This window comes from Nelumbo nucifera, chromosome 8 (assembly GCF_055504915.1).
Source record: "Nelumbo nucifera cultivar China Antique chromosome 8, China Antique-T2T, whole genome shotgun sequence".
Lineage (NCBI taxonomy): Eukaryota > Viridiplantae > Streptophyta > Magnoliopsida > Proteales > Nelumbonaceae > Nelumbo > Nelumbo nucifera.
In genome coordinates this window covers 52066574-52077110 of record NC_142656.1, presented here as the reverse complement: position 1 = coordinate 52077110, position 10537 = coordinate 52066574, and positions in this window count along the sequence as shown.

Genomic DNA, 10537 nt, shown 5'->3' with positions numbered 1-10537 from the left:
ATGTCGGCTTTGGTTCAAAAAATTCCCAATTCAACCAAGTTGGATCAATTTCACTTTGGCCATTTGTAAACTGACGAAAATCGAACGACTTAACCATGGATATATAGATTAATATTTTATATTTTCAATAATTTTTAATTTGAAAAAATGAGAAATCTTCTATATTTCTTAGTCTAAAATGTTTTATTTCATAAATTTATTTTTTAATAATTACACTATAATTTTTAAAATTAAATTAAATTTTAAAGTTTAAATCTTTTGAACCGACTGACCTTTTGTGAAAACTAACCCAAACCAATACAACTTGAGTGGATCGGTTTTCACAAAAGGTCAGTCGATTTCAGCAGACCAACTCCCCAACCTTACCAAGTCAATTTGGTTGGCTAAATAGCGTAAGACCGAACCGAACCAACTCATGAACACTCATAATTTTGGCTAAATAGTTTAATATCCAATAATTATTTAAAAATTTATAGCAAAAATACACAATTATTGAAAATATATTGATAATAAAAACTACAATAATTACTACAAATATATTAACTTAGTCAATAAATAGTATAATCTCAAATAACAGTTTAATCTCAAATAAATATTAATTAATCAAAAAGTTATAACAAAAATACAATAAGTACAATAAATTAAATATAAAAAATTCAATAATAGTAGATTAATCTTCAATAATTATTGAAAGTTTTCTACTAAATAAAAAATAAATAAATTTATACATAATCATTGAAAATACATTTATCACAAAAAACAAAAAATAATTAATGAAATGCAATAAATATTAATTTTAGTATATATAATTATATAATAAATACAGATTAAGAGTTTAAAATTATTATTAATAAATATTAATTTTTTGAAAGTTATTTTCTCAAATTATTACTTGATATATGTGAAATTAATTATTTATAATATTATGTAAAAATATTAAATTATTATTAATTTCAATATTATCTAATAATTATTTTTCTACATTTATTATTATTTTTAAATTTATTACATATTTATTTATTTTAACTATTTAAAAACTAGTTATGTGAAATATTTAGTAATTTAAATACTTAAATAATATACAAAATATTTAAATTTTAAAATATTAACTATTTATTGAATTTAATTATCCATAAAATCATAATGTTTACTACTATTACATAATTTTATTATTAATTTTGTAATATATTAAATTATTATTAATTTCAATATTATGTTATAATTAATTTTTTACTTTGAAGAATTTTTAAAATTTATTACATAATTTCGTTATTTTAACTATTTAAAACCAAGTTATGATAAATATTTAGTTTTTTGAATATTTAAATAATCTCTAAAATATTTAAAAGTTTTTATTATTTGAATTTTATTTATTTAAAGTTATTACGTATTATTAAATATTAAAAAAAATTAAATTGATAATCCGAAAAAATATAATTTCGTGATGTATTTTTTTTGTAAAAATACAAAGTTATTTTTTAGAATATTTAAATAATTATTAAATTTTTTAATCCAAACTTTCTTTTTATAGATATAGATAAAAAGTAGGGGAGAGGATAAATAAGAACTAGAGATAATTTAGGAGAGAAACTCTCTACTAAATTAGAGATAATTTTAGGAGAAGTGATTATTTAGGTTATTGGAAAAGTGCGTCTCATTGGTTTTTTCAAAATGATATGGAATAAAAGAATAAAAAATGAGAAAAAATGAGAAATTTTCTTGACCACTCAATGGGGACAATTTCAAAATGAAAAAGTTATATATGTATGTATACATACATACATACATACATACATACATACATACATATAGATCCTCAATTGAAGAGATAAAAGGCATTTATGTTTGCTTCCACAAAACCACAGAATGATGACCCCATCGATTTCATCTTGTTAGGCAATAGTGACGATGAAAATGGATCAAACACCATCATACTATCTCCATCCCTTAGATAACCCAGGGGTGGTACTTGTTTCATGTCCGCTCAGTGGGGACAATTTCTTCATATGGCAAAGAGCAATGAAGAATGCTCTGCATCACAAAAACAAGTATGCATTTTTGCAATAGCTTGTCCCGACCAATCAGGTCATCTCCTTAAGAATTACCATAAATCAAGTGCAGTTCCATGGTAATCTCCTGGTTATTCAACTCCTTGGCCAAAGACCTTTACAACAGCGTAGACTTTGCGGATACAACACACTAGATATAGAAAAGATTTAGTAGATCAATTCTTTTAGAGTAATGCGCCAGGAATCCAACAACTGAAGTGCAATCTAGCACTCCTTCAGCAAGGGCACCTTATCGTAGCAGCCTATTTCACTCAACTGAAGGGGTTGTGGAATGAATTAAATGTTCTTAGCACTGTGCCAGATTGTAGTTGTGGATCATCTAGAGAATTCTTGGCAAAACGCGAACGCGACAAGCTTCATCAATTCTTGATAGGCTTGAACGAGTCATATAATGTAGTTCGATTGGCCATACTCAACACAAGTACTGGCCATACTCAGTTTGATTTTTAGTTTTTTGTTTGTTTACCTCAATAATGACGGCTAATAATTTTGTTTTAACCAGTGATGGAAAAAAGTAAATTAAAATATCACAAGGGCAATAAACCAAAAACCCACCCATCCCAACACAAACAGGTGCTCGAAACCTCAACTTGCCCTAGGATTAGGAGCAAGTAACGTATGAGAAGTTACTTTCACATATATTAGGGTATGGATTTACGGTTTTGATGCAAGACTAGGAATAGGCTACCTTTCAAAGTTTGTTTTTAAGGTAAGAATCACGCACCATGTAATCAGATGGTTAAAGATCTTTTGTTTTTTGAAAAAATATAGTTACTAATTTGACTAATATTTTTTTTCTTTTTGTTGTACTATTTTTTCTTGTAGGTTGTAGAAAAAAAAAGAATGCAGATGGTATCAATATTAACTACTTTTTTTTCTTTTCTTAGAATAGGAAGTGAATCATTTTTTCTATTTTTCTTTTCTTTTAATTTGTATCAATTAATATGAAACAATATCTATAAACAATTGATATCTTTTAATAGATATAAGAATAAATTGTCTTAAATAGCAAATTAAATATTTTTATTTTTTAATTATTTTAGTATTGTTTTATAAAAAATAATATTTATTGGTTAATATTAATTCATTGATGCATTTTTTAAAATATTTATAATACAAAATGCAAAAAAATAGATATTTATGATTAACTGTATATATCATACATAAAATGTACATGAGATACATGGAATCAAAAAAGTGTGGTGTGGACTGGTCCACACCACGCGATAGAATGCCACTGTGAGTGTGGGCTGGACCAGTCCACACAGTTTGTCCACAGTATAAACTTCAAAACAGCTGTGGACTGTGGTGTGGTGTGGATTGGTCCCTGCCACAGGGTGTGGTGTGGACCAATCCACACCCACCAAATTCTCATCCACACTACAAAACACCCCCTCAATTAGAGATAATTTTGGAGATAAATAGGAATTAGAGATAATTTATATTATAAATAGAAATTAGATATAATTATGGAGAAAGTGGGGGATAGTGGAGGAAGTAGTTTAGGAGAAAAGATTATTTAGGTTTTGGGAAAGTGCATCTCATTGGTTGTTTTAAAAATGACATGGAATAAAAAAATATAAAAAATTCAAAAAAGGAGAAATTTTCTTCAATACCTTGTTTTAAAAATGACTGCATCATCATTCAACATGTGATATTAAGTGAAATAAAATACACTTTACTAACTTTAACATTAATATGAACCTAGACAAATATATTGTTTATGTTTAATAATCTTAACTTAAAATGAAAAAAATAATATTAAAAATACCATTTTATAAACATTAATGAAGCAAAAAAAACTATCAAATTTACACTTATATCAAAAATTGTTTTTTACTCTCAATAAATTATACAAATAAAAATATTAATAATAGATAATTATTTTAGTTCTTAAATTTCGTAAATTTGTACATTATATGTGTCTTCAAATTTTAATACTTTTTTATAAATTATTCATTAAAATTTTAATTTTGACTAAAATATAATATATTTATTATTTACAAAAATAAAAAATATTGTTTACAAAATATTCAAGAATATAATATTAAATTGAATTTATTAAATCCATTAATTTAAATTTATATAAAAATGATTTTTTATTTTAGAAAAAAAACTATAGAAAATAAAAGTGTTAACAATGGAATCGTTACTTTAATAATTACAAATTATGAATTTCATATGATATGTATCTTAGAAATTTTAATAATTTTGATATACTTTTAGTTAAGATTAAAAGTAAAAATATGATAATAATATGTGTATCTTAGAAAAATTATAAATTTCATATGATAGTTATTTTGATATTAGCAAATATTTTAACATTTTATATTTAATTAATTTTTCGTTAATGTTGAAAAGTAAAAATAGAAAATAATTGCTATAGTAATTAAAATATAATAATTACATATGTTTTGTGTCTTGAACTTATATAATTTAACATAATAATGGTTTTGTACATGTTTTACTTTGTAAAAACTATATAATATGAGTCTTGGACTCTTTATTGTTGAATTATCAACAAAATTGTATGATATTTATGTATCTTGTTATATTAGTAATATATTTAGTGTAATTGATGTATTTACAAAATTTGTATCATTTTCGTAGTTTATCCATTTACTTTCATATCTTTCATTCATATCCATGCCGTTTCCAAAGCGTATCCGTATCCAAGCTATATGACACGATACCCGATGCCAATACTTTGATCATTGGTTGTTAGATTTATAATGGTTAATATAATATATTGTTATTAGAATTTTTATATAAAAATCCTTATTTTAATAATAAAATAGTATTTACTTACAAAAAAATACTTCGACTCCCTTAGGTTGCTTTAAAAAAAGAAAATGATAACGAAATAAATCGACAACAATAAATCCCAAACTTATATATATATTAAAGCGAAATGGGTGCTCTCCCCTTTCGCAAGGGAATCTTACTATTTTGAGTACTGTAGTTGGCTTGATATCGATCACTTGTACGTGTGAATTAAAATCTCACTAATATATATATATATTGCATGAAAAACAAGTGTCAATACTTTTTCATTGCATAGAAAACAATTGTCAATACTCTTTCCCTCTCTTCCGAAGATAGAAACAACAGTGAGAGAGTTGGATATTTTTTATTCAATGGGAGATATGTGGTCCATTGAACAATCAATCTGCTCTTCAAGCCCATCACTTCCTCGCTTTATTTCTCCCTTGTTCAAGTATTTCGTTTCTTTCTTTTCTTGATTTTTCTTCATATACACTTGTTTCTTATGTTCATTTTTTAATCTCATCTTTCGTGCGTCATTTTTGTCATCTAGTGTTTCTTGTTTATGTCATCATTTCTCGTTGTCATCATCTTCTCCATCGTGTTCCTCTTCCTCTTCCCGATTCCCTAACTTTAATCCCTCGGACTCCGACTTGCTTATGCTTTTTGGGTTTCTTGCAGTAGCATCAGCGGTGGCCATGGGTGAATGGAAGCAATGTTGTTGTCGTTGATGATTTGCCGACTCCAACACCGCCTCCAACGCATGGTGGGCACCGCCTACACCACCGCCACAACTATTCTGGTAAGCACACACCCTCTTGTACCTCTTGTTGAGGTCATTGAACTTGTCTTCGCACTGCTGGGGAGACACATAGAAACCCTTCTCCATCATCGCATGAGACACCGATTTTCACTTGCCATTCTTCTGTAGAAGCCCACTAGGCTTCTTCTTGTTGGCGCCGGAGGGGTCGTTGCCTTCGGAGCCACCGTCGTCGCTGATGTAGAAGACCACCATGATGAGAAGCCTAATCATGTTGTCTGTCCACTTCATTCTCTGCCATGGTGACATTCTCTTCCTCGCGTCTGCTCCACCGTCATCCCCCACCAACCCCTGCTCCTCCTCCTCGCTCAATGTCAATTGTTGCGGCTTCCCCTTGGGTGGTTTCACAAATCCACAAGATTTATCAAAACCTCTCCCTCCCTCTCTATACGTTTTCTACCTCCAAAGCTCTTCGGTGACTAGAATCTTTTAACTCATCAAACTCAAAGTTGGGTTTGGATTTTGTACATCACTCACCCAGTAGATACCTCTGAGTCATCAAAAAACTTACACGTGGCAGCACATCCAAAACAATGCTTCCACTCCCATATCCTTCTTCTACCCCACTACCCAAAAGACAACACACCCCTTGTGGGTTTCCCAAGTTTTCAACGGCTATTACCACACAAAAGAAAAGCAACTTTGTAAAGATGTCATAGGTTGCAGCAAAAAGAATGGTTTGTTATTATGTATTTTGGTGTTTTAACTTTCTTTTTAATGTATTTTGTTGTTTTGGAGCTATTTTCATGCCTTTATTTTTATATTTTTAAAATCAAAATACCTCTTCTTTCTTCGTCTCTTCGAATTAACCTAAACCTAATACCCTTTTTGTCTCAGTCTCTCAAGTCTCATCTCTTTTTGTGTTCCCCAACGGGAAAAAGTCTAGACCGACGGATGGCCTCCAACCAATGGTCTCTATCTCTTAGTTAATCTCTCTCAATCACTCTCTCTTAGTTCTCACTCAGTCTCTCATCTCTCTTAGTCACTCAACTCTCTCAATCTCTCTCTTAATTCTCACTCTATCTGTTTCTCATCTCTCTTCATCTTCCCCAACGGGAAAAAGCCCAGATCGATCAATGACCTTCGACTGACCAACGGTCTCTTAGTCACTCTCTCTCAATTCTCACCAAGTCTCTCATCTCTCTTAGTTCTCACTCTCTTAGTCTCGCTCATCTCTCATCACTATAGCTCCGCCAGGTGCCACCTCTCAGACTCTCACTTCAGGCAACATCTGACAACAACCACCAACTAGTTTGACACCAGCAAATTGCCACCTTTTTTAGTTTTTTTTTTGTATTTTTAGAATGAAAGGATGTTTGTTATATTTTTCATTTCAGATTGAATGAATATTTTTTTTACTATTAGAATTTAGAAATTTAAATGAATGAATGTTTAGTATATTTTTTTTTTCATTGTTTAGTATATTTCTCTATGCATTAGTCTATTTTTCATTGTTTGGGACTATTATAAGTAATGGAGAAATCAAATTCTCCATAAAATCATTCATTGATTCATTGTTTGGTTTAAATAGACATAAATCGTATGTCTATTTTTTCTGATTTTATGGATAATTCGGATTTGGCTTAAATCATATGTCTATTTTTTTCTAATTAAACATGTATTTTTTTTTATTTATCAGATATGTCAAGTACGAGTGTTAACAATATAATGAGAGAGAGTCAAACCCAAAGTGCCAATCATCTAGTTAGAACCACAAGCATAAACCCATCTCCTGCACTTTCAAGTAATGCTGGCAATTCATCTCACCTAACTAGTTAGAGATTGATTCAAAAGTGTGTACCACTTCTTCTAGAAAAAAAATCTTGGGTGTGGGATAATTTTACTAAACTTGATTGTAAGAATAAAAATAAACAAATGGCAGAGTGTAATATTGTGGTAAAGACCTAACTTGTCCATTTGCAAGTGGTACTAGTTCCTTAACTAATCACTTGTCTAGATGTGAACAATATCCCTTAATAATATAGACAAGTGACAAAAGACTTTGGAAGCTTCATTTCAAAGTTCTAAAGAGGGGAGCACCACACCACCACTTAAGCCTTACAAGTTTGATCAAAATGAATGTAGAAAGGAACTTGCTAGGATGATTATTGTAGATGAATTACATTTTAAGAATGTGGAAAGAAAGGGGTTTCATGGCTTTTGTGGTTTGATGCAACCAAAATTTGTAGTTCCTTTACACTACACAGTAGTTAAAGATTGTTATAGACTTTATGTGAAGGAGAAGAAAATGTTGAAACAACTTTTTAAAAAACTATCATCAAGGGTTTGCCTCTTTACAGACACATGGACATCATCTCAAAACCTTAGTAACATGTGTCTCACTGCTCATTTCATTGACGTTGAGTGGAAATTGCAAAAAAAAAATTAAATGTTTGTCCAATTTCTTGTCATTCAGGAGAGATAATTCCATTGAGAGGTGTTTACTTGATTGGGACATTGAAAGAGTGTTCACTGTGACAGTGGGGAATGCAAGTTCAAATGATGTAGGAATTCAATATTTGAAGAAAAGACTTAATAATCGGAAGGGAAGTGTCTTAAGAAGTGAGTTCTTACACATGAGATGTGGTGCACATATTTTGAGCTTAATTGTCAAAAAAGGGTTATTAGAGGTAGATGATTCTATTCTCAGGATTCGTTCTATAGTGAAATATGTAAGATCTTCACAAACAAGGTTGCAAAGATTTAAGGATTGTGTGGAGAAATAAAAGATAGTGAGTAGGGTCTTGTTTGCCTAGATGTTGGAACTAGGTGGAACTCTACTTACTTAATGCTGGAATCTGCTTTCAAATTTCAAAAGGTGTTTGATTTATTAGAGAGTATTGAAGTAGGTATGTAGATGATCTTACTCGTGTTAAAAACAAGGGTTTGCCTACTGATGGAGATTGGAAATATGCTTGTGATTTGCTACCTTTTCTTAAAAATTTCTATGAAACTACATTGAACCACTTTATGTAACTAGAAAAAAAATACATGAAACAAATTTATGGTATTGGAATTGTTCTTTCTTGGAGGCATAAGAGTAATGATTTTTCTATTAATTTTATAGTTTCCAAGATGAAGAGGAAGTATGACTAGTATTGAGGAAATGTCAACAATATCAACACCATGTTATTTGTTGTAGTTATTCTTGACCCTTGATGTAAATTGGAGTATATGAATTGGGTTATTAATGAGTCATATGATGTGGATACTATTAAAGTGCTAAAAGAGAAAGTAAAACAAATTTTGACTTCTATGTATGAGTTTTATAGTTTAGCTCAGTCATCTCCTAATATCCATTCAAGTTTAGATATCCCTAAGCCGAATCTTTGGATCAGTTCGAACCAAATAATAGATCTGATCATAAACTAAATTGAATTCGGATCACTCCCTACCCGATCCGATGTACATATTTATATATTTTATATATATTATATATATATTTGTATTTTCTGCTTTCTTTATTTAAATTGTTATATATATATTTTTAATATTTTATTATTATTTTTAAATTAAATTGCAACGGATTAGATCCAAATATCTGACTTCCTCATGGGATTCATATTCAAATCTATGTTTATGAGATGCAATCGGATCTGCTGTTAATAATATTGGATCGGATTTGGATATACCTTGATTTGAATCTGATCCAATATCCCTACTGAGCAGGTACGCTTGTTAGTGATACCTCAAACTTCATAATTCAATCCAATTATCACATATTTGGTTGAGATGTTTATGTAAACAAATTTTGATTTTGCATTTTACACCCGATTAAAAGTATAAAATATAAAAACAAAAAATACATAAAAGTTTATAGAAAATTTTGGATATATTATTATTATCATTATCCTCTCCCTTGTGTCTCATTATTAATGTTTTCGTTGCTAGCTTATAACAAATTGGGATTTGTTTCTCATAGAGTGCTTCTCACACTGATCTCACTATACATCCCACCATGCATTGGGAACATCTCTCCATGAATAACAACATACACGCATGGGATATAAATATATGTCCCAACGTGTGGCTGAAATGCACTATCATACCATTTTTGTCTTAGAGGCCGTCATATTTCACTTATGTGATGATGAGTATGGGATATGACAGGTTTTGGAAATTGAAAGAAAAAATTAAATAGGATTGAGATGTTATGTGGATTTAAGAATGGAAAGAGCAATTTTTGCAGTTACCCTATCCTACCCCGTTGCCATACATGTTTTCAAATTGTAATGGATTTCTACTTCAAAGCCGAAACCACAAGGGAGGATTTTAGGGCCACTTTGCATGAAAATAATTATTTGTAATTAATTTTTTTTGCCTTTTTTTTTCTTTCTTTATTCATGTTTTCTTTCCCTTTTCATATCTTTATATATGAATTTTGTCAATCTATTCAAAAAGTAATAATAAAAGTCAAATTTTGAGTTTTTATTAGTGGTAAAATTGGTGTTATTTATCCAAATTCATGCGTGAGTTTTGATTGGTCAAAACTCTTCCCATCTCATATCTTTTCTGCATCATAGATTTTCTCAAAATTGAAACTTTTGGTTAATTTTGAATTCTAACCTCCAAACGAATCAAAATAGCATCAATTAGAATGTGATGAGACTATTCCGATTTCGATTTTGATTCTCGCGACAAACCCGTCAATAAAAATCGGAGAGTTAAAATTTCAAGTCGTTGGTAATGGGAACGGGTGTTCAACTGTTAGCCGAGGCCTTGTTTGGCATCAATCCTCCGGAGAACCGGAGTAATTCTTTTCATTCTCAGGATGAGAACCGGAGTAATTCTTTTCATTCTCAGGATGAGAATGGCGTTTGGTTCGAACTAGTCCACCGATTCCCATTTGAAACGGGATGAAAAAATCCCCCATTTTACCGAGTAA